This window comes from Ornithodoros turicata, chromosome 8, assembly GCF_037126465.1.
Source record: "Ornithodoros turicata isolate Travis chromosome 8, ASM3712646v1, whole genome shotgun sequence".
NCBI lineage: Eukaryota > Metazoa > Arthropoda > Arachnida > Ixodida > Argasidae > Ornithodoros > Ornithodoros turicata.
Genome location: NC_088208.1, coordinates 2,085,735 through 2,098,525, shown reverse-complemented (window position 1 = coordinate 2,098,525; position 12,791 = coordinate 2,085,735). Strand labels below are relative to the sequence as shown.

The 12,791-nt window shown below is 44.4% G+C and overlaps 1 pseudogene; it reads right to left on the bottom strand.

Annotated features, from left to right (window-relative positions):
- Window positions 1-621: 621 nt before the first annotated feature.
- LOC135366346 (putative nuclease HARBI1) lies at window positions 622-2,750 on the bottom strand (annotated as a pseudogene).
- Window positions 2,751-12,791: the final 10,041 nt, after the last annotated feature.

Genomic DNA, 12,791 nt, shown 5'->3' with positions numbered 1-12,791 from the left:
CCCTGTATACACCTAGCATAACATAAAAAACGTCCCAACAAGGTACAAGATCATGTCTCTGAAAGACATCCCAGTGACATGATATGGATGCTTGTTTTAACATCCATGGGATGTCCACTCTGACATCATCGGGAGGATTGTGGACGTCCACAGGTAGTCCACATATCCTGGTAAGGATGTCTTGCAGTCATCCCAGGGACATTTATGGTTTACTGGGGACATATAGACACAACAACAAACAACGATACAGCAATTAACTAATATGAAGAGCAAAATGTTGGGGCAACCCAAAAATATTATAACAATCCAAACATAACTATGCATATTAAACATTGCACACTGTCCTTTGTGACATAAGAAATGAACCACAGTTGAAGCAAACTGTTCAAAACAAAACCCGAACAAAACGTGGACTGAGGAAGCACATATATGCACGCACAAAACACACAAAACTGGGTATCTTCTCAAGTCAAACATACAGCTTATAAACAGAGTGCTAAGGAACAATGAAGGAAACCTCTGTACATTTCACCAAACCAACTCATCCGTGTTTTTTTTTGTTTGTTTTTTTTTTTTTTGCTTTCTACAACAGCGCTGCGATTATCGAGGACGTCATTGCAAGTCTGCCAGGGCCATCCACCAGTGATGACCACGATTATGGTACTGTGGTCCAGGATGTTGTGCCTGTAGTTGGGCTGCGTGAAGATGATAACTTTGTCGTGACTTGCGAGGTGGGTGGTACAGGGGGTAGTGCCTCTTCACAGCCGTTTGCCGGTGCTGGGAACGGTGCAGAGGAGCAGCCGGCACGAAGCAGTACGCATGCGCGTTCCCAGCGAGCCAGGAGGGACACTAGAGAAAACATAGAGCGCAGTTACTCGGGCCTCCTTGACAAGGACACTGAGACGGCTACAATGGAGCAACGGCTCATTGAGGTCCGCCAGAGAGTTGCTCTCGAGGAGCTTGAGCTATGCCATCTCAGGCAGGAAACAGAGTGTCTCAGGCAGCAGACTGAACTGCTGAGACACAACACAGAGAGGCTGCTGCAGACAAAACTGGAGCTGGAAGTGGAACGTCTTCAGCAGCAGCAATAGCACAAATGCGCACATTTTTAAGTTCTTATTTCTTATCTAGTTGTATTCATTCCCTTGTGACAATGCAGTTGAAGCGAGCTTAATTTGTTCATGACAGTACCCTCATAGTGCTTTATTTGTTTGTTGTTTTATTTGCACATATTTACAGGGGCTGCGACTCTTTAATAGTTGTGGTTCATTATGGCATCATGTCTGTGTCGTACTCCATTCCAGAGTACTGAGGGAAGAAGCATTATTCTTCTACGTCTCGTACTTGGTGAGATACAAGACCTAGAACACACATCTGGGATAGTGTGAGAAGATGTGTCACAACCCCTTAAAGCTGTACTTGACCTTAGCCTGTGTTAACCTAAATTGTCAGTTGAAGACCTCCAATTCACGTTTAGTACTGTGTTGAGTGATATGTTCCGAAATGTCCACTTACGCTCATGTGAAATGCTGACGTACGATTGCATATCTGTACATGAAGCCATCCTGACGTCCTTCATAACTGGACACCAGCTGGGGGTCGTAATCGGGGTCGTGATCATTGTCGTTGTCTGCCTCCTGCACTTCACTGCCGAAATCTTTGGCTATGTTGTGAAGGACACAGCATGCCACGATGATAGGACAGGTATGCTTTGTTAGCACTCGCAGCTCGCTGTGAAGGCAGTGGAATCTCCTTTTCAGCTGACCAATTGTCCTGCAATACATACAATAAGGAACAAATATGTACACTGTGCATCTTCCCCGCTGGCATGTGCTGCGGTTCCATCTAGTTTTGCAACGGTGTGCAATTTTGCGCTTACATTGCAGTTTCCATCCTGCATGGAAACACTCATGTATATAGCTCATCATATTATATATGTACATAACTAACAGGGTAGAGTGCCACGTTTTAAACTGAGTCATTCAATAAACTATTCTTGCTATGTTGTTGCTAAATATCGGTGATATCCTGAACCAACTTACCGCTCTACCAAAGCCCGTGTTGTCGAGTGTGAAGCATTGTACTTCTCTTGTGCTCTGTTTTGGGCCTGGAGAAACGGTGTCATCAGCAGGCGTTTGCAGGGGTACCCGCTGTCACCAAGAAGAAACCCAGTGTGGACTCCAGCTTCCAGCTCCCTCCCAATGGTGCTTTCACGCAGTATCCTAGAGTCATGGGTGGCACCGGGCCAGTTCGCAACCACATGCAAGATCTTCAAGCAACCGCAATGAGCTGAACATTTATGGAGTGGTAGTTCTTGCGGTTGACGAAAGCCGTCTCGTGTGCTGACGGTGCCTGGATGCGAACATGGGTGCCGTCCACTGCTCCCACAACCCCAGGAAAACTGGCCAGCTGATAAAACTGATGTTGGGCCCTTGCTACCTCCTCACCTCTTGGCCACCTAAAACATGATTTTAGGAGTCAGGGAAAACAGACAGAACACCAATAGGCATATATGCTTACCGGACGAACTTTCCGACCCTCTTGCACAGCGCTGCAACGACGCGGTGCACTACACGACAGGCTGTTGCTTCGTGCACGTTGACCACGTCACCCGCTGTAATGAGGAAGTTCCCAGTAGCGAGGAACTGCAATGTCAGTAGCACTTGTAACGACGACGGGAGGGACCGGCTCCGACGGGTCGCAGGCTCGATGTCGACAGCAACCGAGGGACGAAATGAAAAATATTCCATCCCTCGTAAAACGGAACCGCCGTTGCAGCTCACCGTCGTCTAGACACTCCAAAGGATTTTCACGGTCTCTGTAGACTCGCTGCCGTGACAACGAGAGCGCGAGAAACAGCCGATGACGGCGTCGCAGCGTCACAACACGATCCACGCGGTCCATGTTAGTGCTAGCGTAAAAGACGGTCGAAGCTGCGTTGAGAGTGCCAGTAGCTTCCTCAGCCCTTTCGGCGCCACCTTCCTACCTTCCTCATGGCTACGATCCTCAACTTGTTTCGTGCAAGCCACTTTTCCGCTTGAGGACATCACAGAGGAAGGAAAGTGCCGAGGAGTGTCCCGGAGTGTCCTCAAAGTGTTTCGTGCAAGCGGGCCCAGTTGAGTTAGACCGTGGGTTGCCTGCGAAGGAGTGCAACACGCTTAGATCGTTTTCGTGTATGTCCAGCAATAGACCTCTCACTGTTTGTAAATAAACGACGTTATAGCGCTCGACAGCGCCAGAAATTTAGTACAACTGAACTTCGCTAGAAGCTAGAGGTAAACAAGGTCGCGCCGGAAAGTCACGATCTTGAGGGGATTACGATGGTTCTTTAAAGGGACGACTTTCGGTCCTGCTTTTCTTTCAATGGGAGGCAGCAAACAAGTGCCCGTTCGTGTAACCCAGCCCTCCCCTTTCGATTTGTTTCGGTTACAGTCTTTCTACCAATGTCATGATGATGTTTCTCTGGTAGAAGTCTATTTGAACACCTTGCGTCTTACTCCCTGTCGGCGCAGAATGGTTCAGCTTCATTTCAATGGCAGCAGTTCTTACTTCCTCAATAAAATACTGTCACTCATTGAATATCACGTTTATGGCAAAAAAAAAAAAGAAATGCCACGAAGGAACCGGAGGCAAAGCAAGAAAGTACGTGGACGTGAGTGAAAAGCGATTTAAAAGTAACTTGAAACTAAGTTACTTTTGCAAAGTTATCTAAAAAAGAAACGAGTTCAAAACAAAAAAAAAAGAGGAACGTAGTTACAGTAACGAGTTACCTCGAACTCTGGCAATTGGGACTTTGAAGCGAGCAACCTGATGACCAATGCGGTACCCCATTTGCGTGAAAAGTTTACCTAAAATAGCACATTTAATCGGGCGCGTGTAACGGACATGCTGTCCAAGCGCTGACTGCTATGTTATCGTTATGGCGGGAATGAATCTGCAAACTTACCAATTCATGACTTGACTTTTCGAAGACTTGAAGGGTCGAATTCGTTATGGGCTTTAGAAACATGGAGTGCACTTAGCTTGATACTCCCACGTGGGTTTACGCATGCGCGAAGTCACCGTGGCAACAATGTGGCGACATGAGGACTGGTTTCGGTTCGGCGAACTCTTGGCAGTCGTTTTCGTAAGACGGGTACTGTGTGGACGATGCACCTCTTCAATTAACCTGGCCTAATCACGTTGCTGTATGGCGGATCCTGTGGCTGAATCGTTCTTCTCGTGCACGAAGAGAATATCACGTGTGCGTGCACCAAACAACAAAAGAACTCTTGTCTGTCCAGAGATTGTAGTGCACAGCGAGGGGTAGTTGGGCGAGTCGTCGACGTTGTAGCGGATAATAATGCAGCTGACAGTTAATTTTGCGCCGTAACCAGTTACCTCAGTTTCTTGTCATGCTCTTACTTCTTGCCGGTAGTGTCGAAGTGTCGTGTCGGGCGTCGTCTACTTGGTCGTTTCGGGGATACTCCCGGATTGTCGTCATTGGGTATCGTGATTGTCCAGTATCGATGTTCAGTCTTGCGCTTCTGTGGCTCTGATAGGTTTGCTGTGAGGTCATTCGAGGGAACCGTTTGGGTGTCGAGAGGCGGGAGGGGTGTGCGAAGGACCTTTCCTTTACAGTTCAGAATGAAGCCTCGGAAAGTAAAATAATCGTCATAGAGCGGCCACACGGTCCAGTTTGCCCAGAGTTCGTTCTTGAAGGTACCGTTAAAGCACAGGAAATCAAATATCCCTGGCCCAAAGGTCTCGTTAAATATGACGCCTGGGTCTTCAGTGTTGGGGTCCAAGGTTATGATGGAAGGGCTATACCGCATGACTTCAGGTTCCCTGTGCAGTCGTAGTAGAGCTATGATCACAATGACTTCTAATATGCAGAGGGACACCACGACTATAATGCAGACAGGGTGGCATGTTATGTTGCTAGGTCGCTGTCCGCCGCAAAACGGGCATGGTGGTCGTGGTACTGCTGGAGGTAACATGTTCTAAGGAGTAGCAGTGAGGTATCCCGGCTCAGACAAGGCCTCAGTTGAACCGGAAGTGTTTCTTGACGTCGCAATGACCTACCTCCAGCAGCGTACCTTCGTCGTTTCTGGTAAAATGAATTCGTCTTTGTCGTCTTTTGCGCTCCGTTTCAACATCTTCCTCTTCTTCCACCACTAAGCGACCAACTGCCAGCCCGCCATACAACTGCGAAAAGATAGCCATTTGCGCTCCGAGGGCATGTATTTCGCATTCTTCCAAGACGCTATCAGACATATGTCAGCACAGTTCCCTTAGAAGTCGGCCCAGGACGCACATTCCTCCAGAGCTTAAGTCGAGAAGTTTGCCACATCAGTGAGGCCGACAACGGCGAGCCCTTCCACCACCACCATCACCTGCACTGGCTAAAAAGAAGGTAAAACAACAACTTTAATTTTGGCCCAATGAATGTTTTTTTTTAGAAAAACATCTTCCGAGGAACAGCACTGGAAAGGGTACTGTCTCTGACGACAGTGTTAGAGGTTGCGCATTCCAGGACACACTATCAAGCGGACCTAGACCGGCAAACGAGAAAGTATGTGTGCTGCCGTGGTGTACTCGTAGCGTATATGACAATCACCAACCCCGAAGATGTGGGTTCGAGTACTACTACTGCTAACCTTTGCAATGACGACTTCCTTCTTTCTTCATGCGTTCTTCTTATTCACTTGAGGTTCTGTGTATTCGTCCTTCTGCCTTCCAGCCTCAGAATATAAATTTTTCAACCTGTTCAAGGGGCTCTTCTCCAGTACACCAGGAATTTCATCGCCAGAAGGTATCCCAACGCTGGTGGTGTTGAACCAAAGAAGGAGCCTATTGCAATGGTGTCTAAAAAGGCCAAAAGAGATGCGAGGGCAAAGCGTTGGTGGGCTGGATTTGACCAGGGACTAAGCAATCTTGACGGAGAGAGAGCACATGGGTCCAGCCCCGTACAGTGAGGTGCGGGAAGTTGGTGGCGTGAGCGTTGGAGCGATGGACTGACAAGGCAAAGGATTGAACCTTAAAGGTCAGCTATGCCGATATCCCAAATAGTCGAAACGGTTGTGATATTTTGAAAGCTCTCCCCAAAATACACCTTCATTCTCTCAGTTCGGTACAGTACCATGTCAAAAAAATAGGTAATTCATTCCGAAACACACATGGGCGCAGCCATTTTTATGACGGGCATTGTGACGTGTACGCGCCTTCGTACTTGTCAGTGGATTTCAGCTACGGCTTCTCGCGGCTTCACGTATCTGTGCTTGAAGATGGCGGACAGCCGGGTTCCACCGTTCCGCGATAAGTAAACAGTGCAGCAGCTGCGAACTCATTCGCGAACCAACCTCTGTGCGATGTTGTGACTGGAATTCGTCGTTTGTGTTTTGTGAGCACGTACAATTTGTATCAAGTCGCGTCTGCGTTAGCCCCTTTACAGCACTTGCCCATTGTAGAGGCTGACGTTTCGACAGCCGTGTCAGCAAGAAGATGCCGACAGCGTTTTATTACTGCAGGAAAATTGTGCTATGTATTTGAGAAACCGCATACTGCTATGGGACAAGTTTTACGTAGATTTATCAATGTGCAACAGCGTCGACGATGGTATGTAACGACGAAAGACGTAAAACTAAATACAAATCACATTTTAAACTTTTTGTGGGATTCTGTGCATTTTCCAGAAGCTTTCTTTGAATCACGCACACCTATGTCACGATGCGTTGTGTGGTACGCTACAAGCTACTGCATTTTATGTCTAACATCTGGATATTGTTTGTAATGAACACCGTCGCACAAAAACATGCACACGAAAGTTCCAGTAGCCATGTGGTTGCACACTATGCAGACGCAAAAGAAGTACCAGAGCACATATTGCCACTTAGAAATGTGTGTCTGAAGAGTTAGGGCATAGCATAGATCCTAGAAATCAGGTGCACCTTATCCTTCTGTAGAGTGCTCTTTCAATTCACAACTCAGCCCATGGGGTGTAAAAGTGTTAAAGGCAATTATGTGACTTGTCGTCCTGGGTGACATCACTGGCCAGCCTCGGGATTAATTACGTGCTCAGGAATTATTGTACAAATCACTTTGTATGTAGGACGTGATAAGCAATATGTAAGTTGCAACCTTGTCTGCAGCATTCTCGATTGCCTCTTACCTTTACAGTTCGAGACACGTTACCAAACCAGTTGCAAAGGGCACTCTTACAGGGGCCGTGTAACTTGAGTTTTTAGTTTATAAAATTTATAAAAATATAAGTATACAATATGTAATATGAAATTTATATGAAATCAAAAATAACATTTATAAAACGAATTTATACAAAATAAATAAAAAGGCTTCATGGAAGCAATCCGTTAGCATACCCATTGCACATGAAGCACAATTATATATGCTTGGACATCATCTAATTAATCTTCTGAACCATATGTGTGGCTGCCAGTGATGGCCACTAACTACTTCTACAGTAGTTTAACTATAACTACTAACTACTTTGCGATTGAGTAGTTTAACTAGTAGTTCAACTACTTTTCAGGGGAGTAGTTAAAACTACTTCTTTAACTACTGCAATGTAGTTTAACTACATCTATAACTACTTAACATTGTCCATCAACACCAGTCCCTTGTAGTGTTCTTGGACACCTAAATATGAATCACAAGCAATGATAAACTTTGGCTCAAGCCATTGCTACGATCGTCAAATACAAAGCTTGCGGCGAAATTCTTTTTGTGCCTACGCGATAAACTAAATTGCAGAATTATTTCACAGCAAATGAGGCTTCACTAGACAAGCATTATTTATTTATTTATTCACATACCCCAAAGGCCATACCCTGGGGGACACCAGATGATACGTAACAAAAGGACGAGGAATGGTTGTTCACGAAAGTGGACTGGAGGCGGTCAGTTAAGAACATATGACTCGAGGAGAGAACATGTGCATCAAGGCCTAGTTGTGAGAGTTTAACCATTAATCTAGCGTGCGGTACAGAATCAAAGGCTTTAGCAAAGTCCAGGAACACGGCATCTGTTTGAGTAGAACTGTCCATATTTGAGTGGAGGTCGTGGATAAAACCAGCTAGTTGTGAGAAATGTTTACGGAAGCCATGCTGGCAGGGGGAAAAGTAAGCATTTGACTCTGGGAAGTTGATTACCTGCGAATATATAATGTGTTCCGTGATTTTGCAGGGGACGCTGGTAACGGAGATTGGTCTATAGTTCAACGGTGAATGAGTGACACCACTTTTATGCACTGGTATTATCATTCCCCGACGCCAGTCTTCTGGCAGAACTATTAAGTAGGAAGGGAGTTGCCTCAGGAGAGAAGCCGCCGATATTTCGAACAGAGACTGTTCTTTTTCTGGACACCGTCCTCATCATTGGCATGGTATATAAAGGGTTAGGTGTGACGTGTTTAAAGGTTCATGCGAATTGTCCCTTTAAACCATGCCAATGATGAGGACGGTGCCCTGAAGAAGAACAGTCTCTGTTCGGAATATCGGCGGCTTCTGTCCTGAGGCAACTCCCTTCCTACATCTGTACCGGTTCGCTGGATTTCTACCAATCTATGAACTATTAAGTGATTGTTGGAATATTGCAGCAAGAAATCTGCTCGAGTGAGCCTTTGTGTTTTCAAGAATTTTGCTGTTTATTCCATGGAAACCAGCAGAGGAGGAAACCTTGATGGAAGAGATAATTTTTTCAATGCCAGCAGGAGATATCGCTATCGGTGACATGCTATTGAAGATGGATGTGGGAGGCGCGGCAGGGGGAGTTGTGTCGTCGTTGGTGAACACGCTTGCAAATGCGTTATTGAAGATAAGAGAACATTGGTTATCTCTAACAAAATTACCATCACGATCTTTCAGTTGGATGTTTGCCGATGGAGATTTTGGGTTTATAGCTTTGTAGAATGCTTTGGGGTTGTGCTTCAAGAGGTTAACGAGGCCCTCGCTATAGAACATGCGTTTTGAAGAAGTCATCAATGATTTTTATTTCCGGGCGCACTCTTGATATTTTAGCAGTGATGGTGCAGACTTACAGCGCTTAGCAAGCCTGTATAGACGTTTCTTTTTACGGGCGAGCAGTTTGATTTCATGATTGTACCATGGGGCATGGCAATGTGTCTTGATGATAATGGAGGGTATATAGGCTTCAATAAGTGCATTAATCTTGGATTTGTATAAATACCAGTTTTCCTCGACTGTCCGTACTTCAAAATTAGCGAGAAAGCTAGCCAAGTAATTGGATAATTCAGAATTTATTTGGTCGTAGTTACCCTTATCGTATAATCTTATGCGTTTGCATGAGGAACGACGGGGCACGCTGGGGACAGATATTGTAAAGTGTAGTACTTTGTGATCACTCAAGGCCCTACTATATATACTATAAGATCACCTACTATATCTGAGTCGTTAGTGAGGATTAGGTCTAGGATGTTTGACGAGGTGGGAGTTACACGGGTGGGTTCATGAACCACCTGATGAAGGTCAAACACATGACACAAAATGAAAGAACGTTCTTCACTGCCAGAGGCTGAGGTGGATCTCCAATTAATTGAAGGGTAGTTGAAGTCACCAAGAAGGATAACCTTTGAATTTGGGAATTTGGGAAATATATGATGTAGTGATTTGTGTAATTCTGAGATGAATGCATTGCTTGAGGGAGGTCGATAGCATGCACCAACCACTAATCTACACGTGACGCAGTCAATCAATACCCACGTTACTTCGATAGGAAATGTATAATGAACAGCATATGATTTAAAACAGTTTTTAACGACGAGTCAAACACCACCTCCTCGTCTATTTACGCGATCACAGCGATAGAAGGTAAGGCCAGGACACTCTGGTAACAGCTCACTGCCTCTTATATCTGGCGATAACCAAGTTTCAGTAAGTGCAACAGGGTCACATTCACAGGATTGCAACAAACTACACAAATCCTTACGCTTTGGAATCAAACTGCGGACATTACAAAAAAACAAACAAAAAAGAAACAGATAAAGCATGTGCGGTAGTACAGTGGTGGGAAACAGAACAGATCAGCTATGGTGTACGTTCAACAACCTGTTTTAAACATTAGGAAGGGAGTTGCCTCAGGACAGAAGCTGCCGATATTTCGAACAGAGTTTTAAACATTGTTTTTCAAGCAACCTGTTTTAAAGCATTAAAAGTGAAGATTTAGTACACATGCACGACACAACTGCTCTGCACCTCCGTTCTCATCAAACAAGTAGCTCAAGGTAAAAGTCGGAAGCACAATCGTGCCGTAAAGGTTACGGCAAAATCGGAAGTAGTTGGCGCCTTCAGTAACCTAACTACTGTAGTCAACTACTTAAAATAGTAGTTTAACTAGTAGTTGCCACTACATTTCTGCAAGTAGTTGATAACTACTTTTTAACTACAATTAGGTAGTTTAACTAGTAGTTTAACTACATGTAGTTAACTACTGGCCATCACTGGTGGCTGCATACGAAATTTTTTATGCGCATCCTCTACCTTCCTATTCCTACATGTGCACACGAATAACAGTGCATATATGTGAAGTGGCAAAAAGCAACGCTAGACTCTACCATCATTGTGCCCCTTTAACTTTTCCACATTTATGTCTGGTGAACAGGGAATATCTCACTAGAAAAGAAGACATTTGTGCACTGTTTGGCAAGCAAATAAATATATTTATTTACATTTTCCATAAATCAACAATGTTGTGACCTGGTGCAAATATTAATGTCAACAAGTAAAGTACCTACAAATTATTCCTATGTGCTCAAATGCAGATATGACAATTCTGTTTTTGTACCTCAGCACAGTACAGTTTCAAAATTAACAAACTGCACAGCATCAGAAATCTTAAAGTATCTGAAGAGGGGAATCACATAAAGCTCCAATAATAGACTGTGCAAACAAAGCTAAAAAAAAACAAAGTACTTCAAGAAAAATATGAATAATCGGTTGCCGTTGTGATATACTATGTGTGACCTACTATGCACAGTTCATGAATGGAACATGTTACCTCATTGCGTTGCCTTTGCCTTTGTTGCCTTTGTGCCATTAAACACATAATCAATCAATCAATCAATCATTGCATTGCCTCCATGTGAGCACTAGAGCAGGCAGATCGATCTTTCCATGTTTTTCTATTGTCTTTTTTTGTTTTCTGTTTTTGCAATAGCAAGCATGGCCATAGTGAATCACAAGCAACCAAGGACAGGATGAGACATCTACAACTCTCTAACTCTAACTTGGGCGCAACTCTTGAACTTTTGACCTACATGTTGAACTCCATTATCATCTCTGTTCGTCTCTGGACATCATCCTTTTGCGTTTTCATCATCTCATCATCGGATTGAACTTTCTGTATTAAGTGTACTGGGGTAGCCAGTTTGACTTCGTCGAAACTCACATCCCCATTTTTTTCTTTATTCACATCACATCACATCACATCACGTCACATCACATCTACAATGCGACTGATAGCTCTAAACTGATATATTTATTAGCAGACACTGGAATATACACACATATGCTGCTAAGAAAATGACAATTTAACCAATAGAATAACAGACAAGAAAAAGGGTTATATATCTTCCCCTCTCCTCATTCTATTTCACAGGCAGCCCTAGTATCATTCTGAGTGTGTCCATGCGTTCCCTTTGAGATAACGTATCTCTGACAGAAGCAAATCCAACAGCGCACTGCTTACGGATGCAACTGTCTTGGATTTCTCTAACCACTTGTTATTTAACCACTGCCTTGAGCTGTGTGTTCTGGAAATTTAGGCAGCATCCAGAGTCCCTGCAATGTGTTGCCAGGTTTCTCGAGGGCCTGTGTTTCACTATGGCTCTCAGATACAAACTACCCCATTTCAACACAGTAGAAAACACAGATTTGTAAATAGCACCTGTTGATTGCACTGTACATACCCCCCACATAAAGGATCATAGTGGATACTACATCTTGTGCGATAATGTCAGGAACACAAAAAAGCTAGAGATAGCAGGTAATCGGAATGGCGACCTTTGTTTTCCACCCTGAAAGCACAAGTTGTAACTTTGAGGGCAGATTTAAAAGTGGTGTCAAGATGTCTGCATGCGAGTGCACATGAAAAGTTGAACATAGATGAATACTCAAGTTATAACATCACATTGTAGGTGGAGGTGGACTGCAACTAACGTGTCAGCAATTTCTTCATGACCAGATGCAAGCCAGATCATGCTTCATTTCCGCCTTCAGCGTGCACCTGTGGTAATTCTGAAGTTAGATTATCAATAGTACTATTGCGTTGCTAATCGTGGTTATATCAGAGTAAGCGCAGTAGGACAGCTGCACAATCGATTCATTAAGCTTGCTATTTTTTATATCTGAACCTCGACTTACCTTTTTTTGCTCTCGTTTTTTGCCTTGATCCTCCGTGGCACGTTCAAAATGTTATGCGTTGGGCAGCTCAGATTTTCATCACACGATTTCGTGCCGAGATTCCAAATTGCCTCTGGAGTCGCGCGTAACGTATGATAACATTCGTGGACGAAATCCTTGCAGTGGAAATTAGCAGGCACCACTCTCAGCCAAGAGCTTCGCACTGCTTCGTCTTTTGGCAGCTTATAATAGGTAACACTTGAATGCTCCGATGAATTCTTCTAACAGCGTAGCACTGTCGCATCTTCGACAACTTCGCCGTGGCATATTCACGAATCATATCGCTCCAGCCCATAAAAGGCAAGGTCAGAACAAGGAAGTGCACTTTCCAAACGACGCTGTGCCAAAAAAAAAAAAAAGAAAAAAATCGCATGCTTT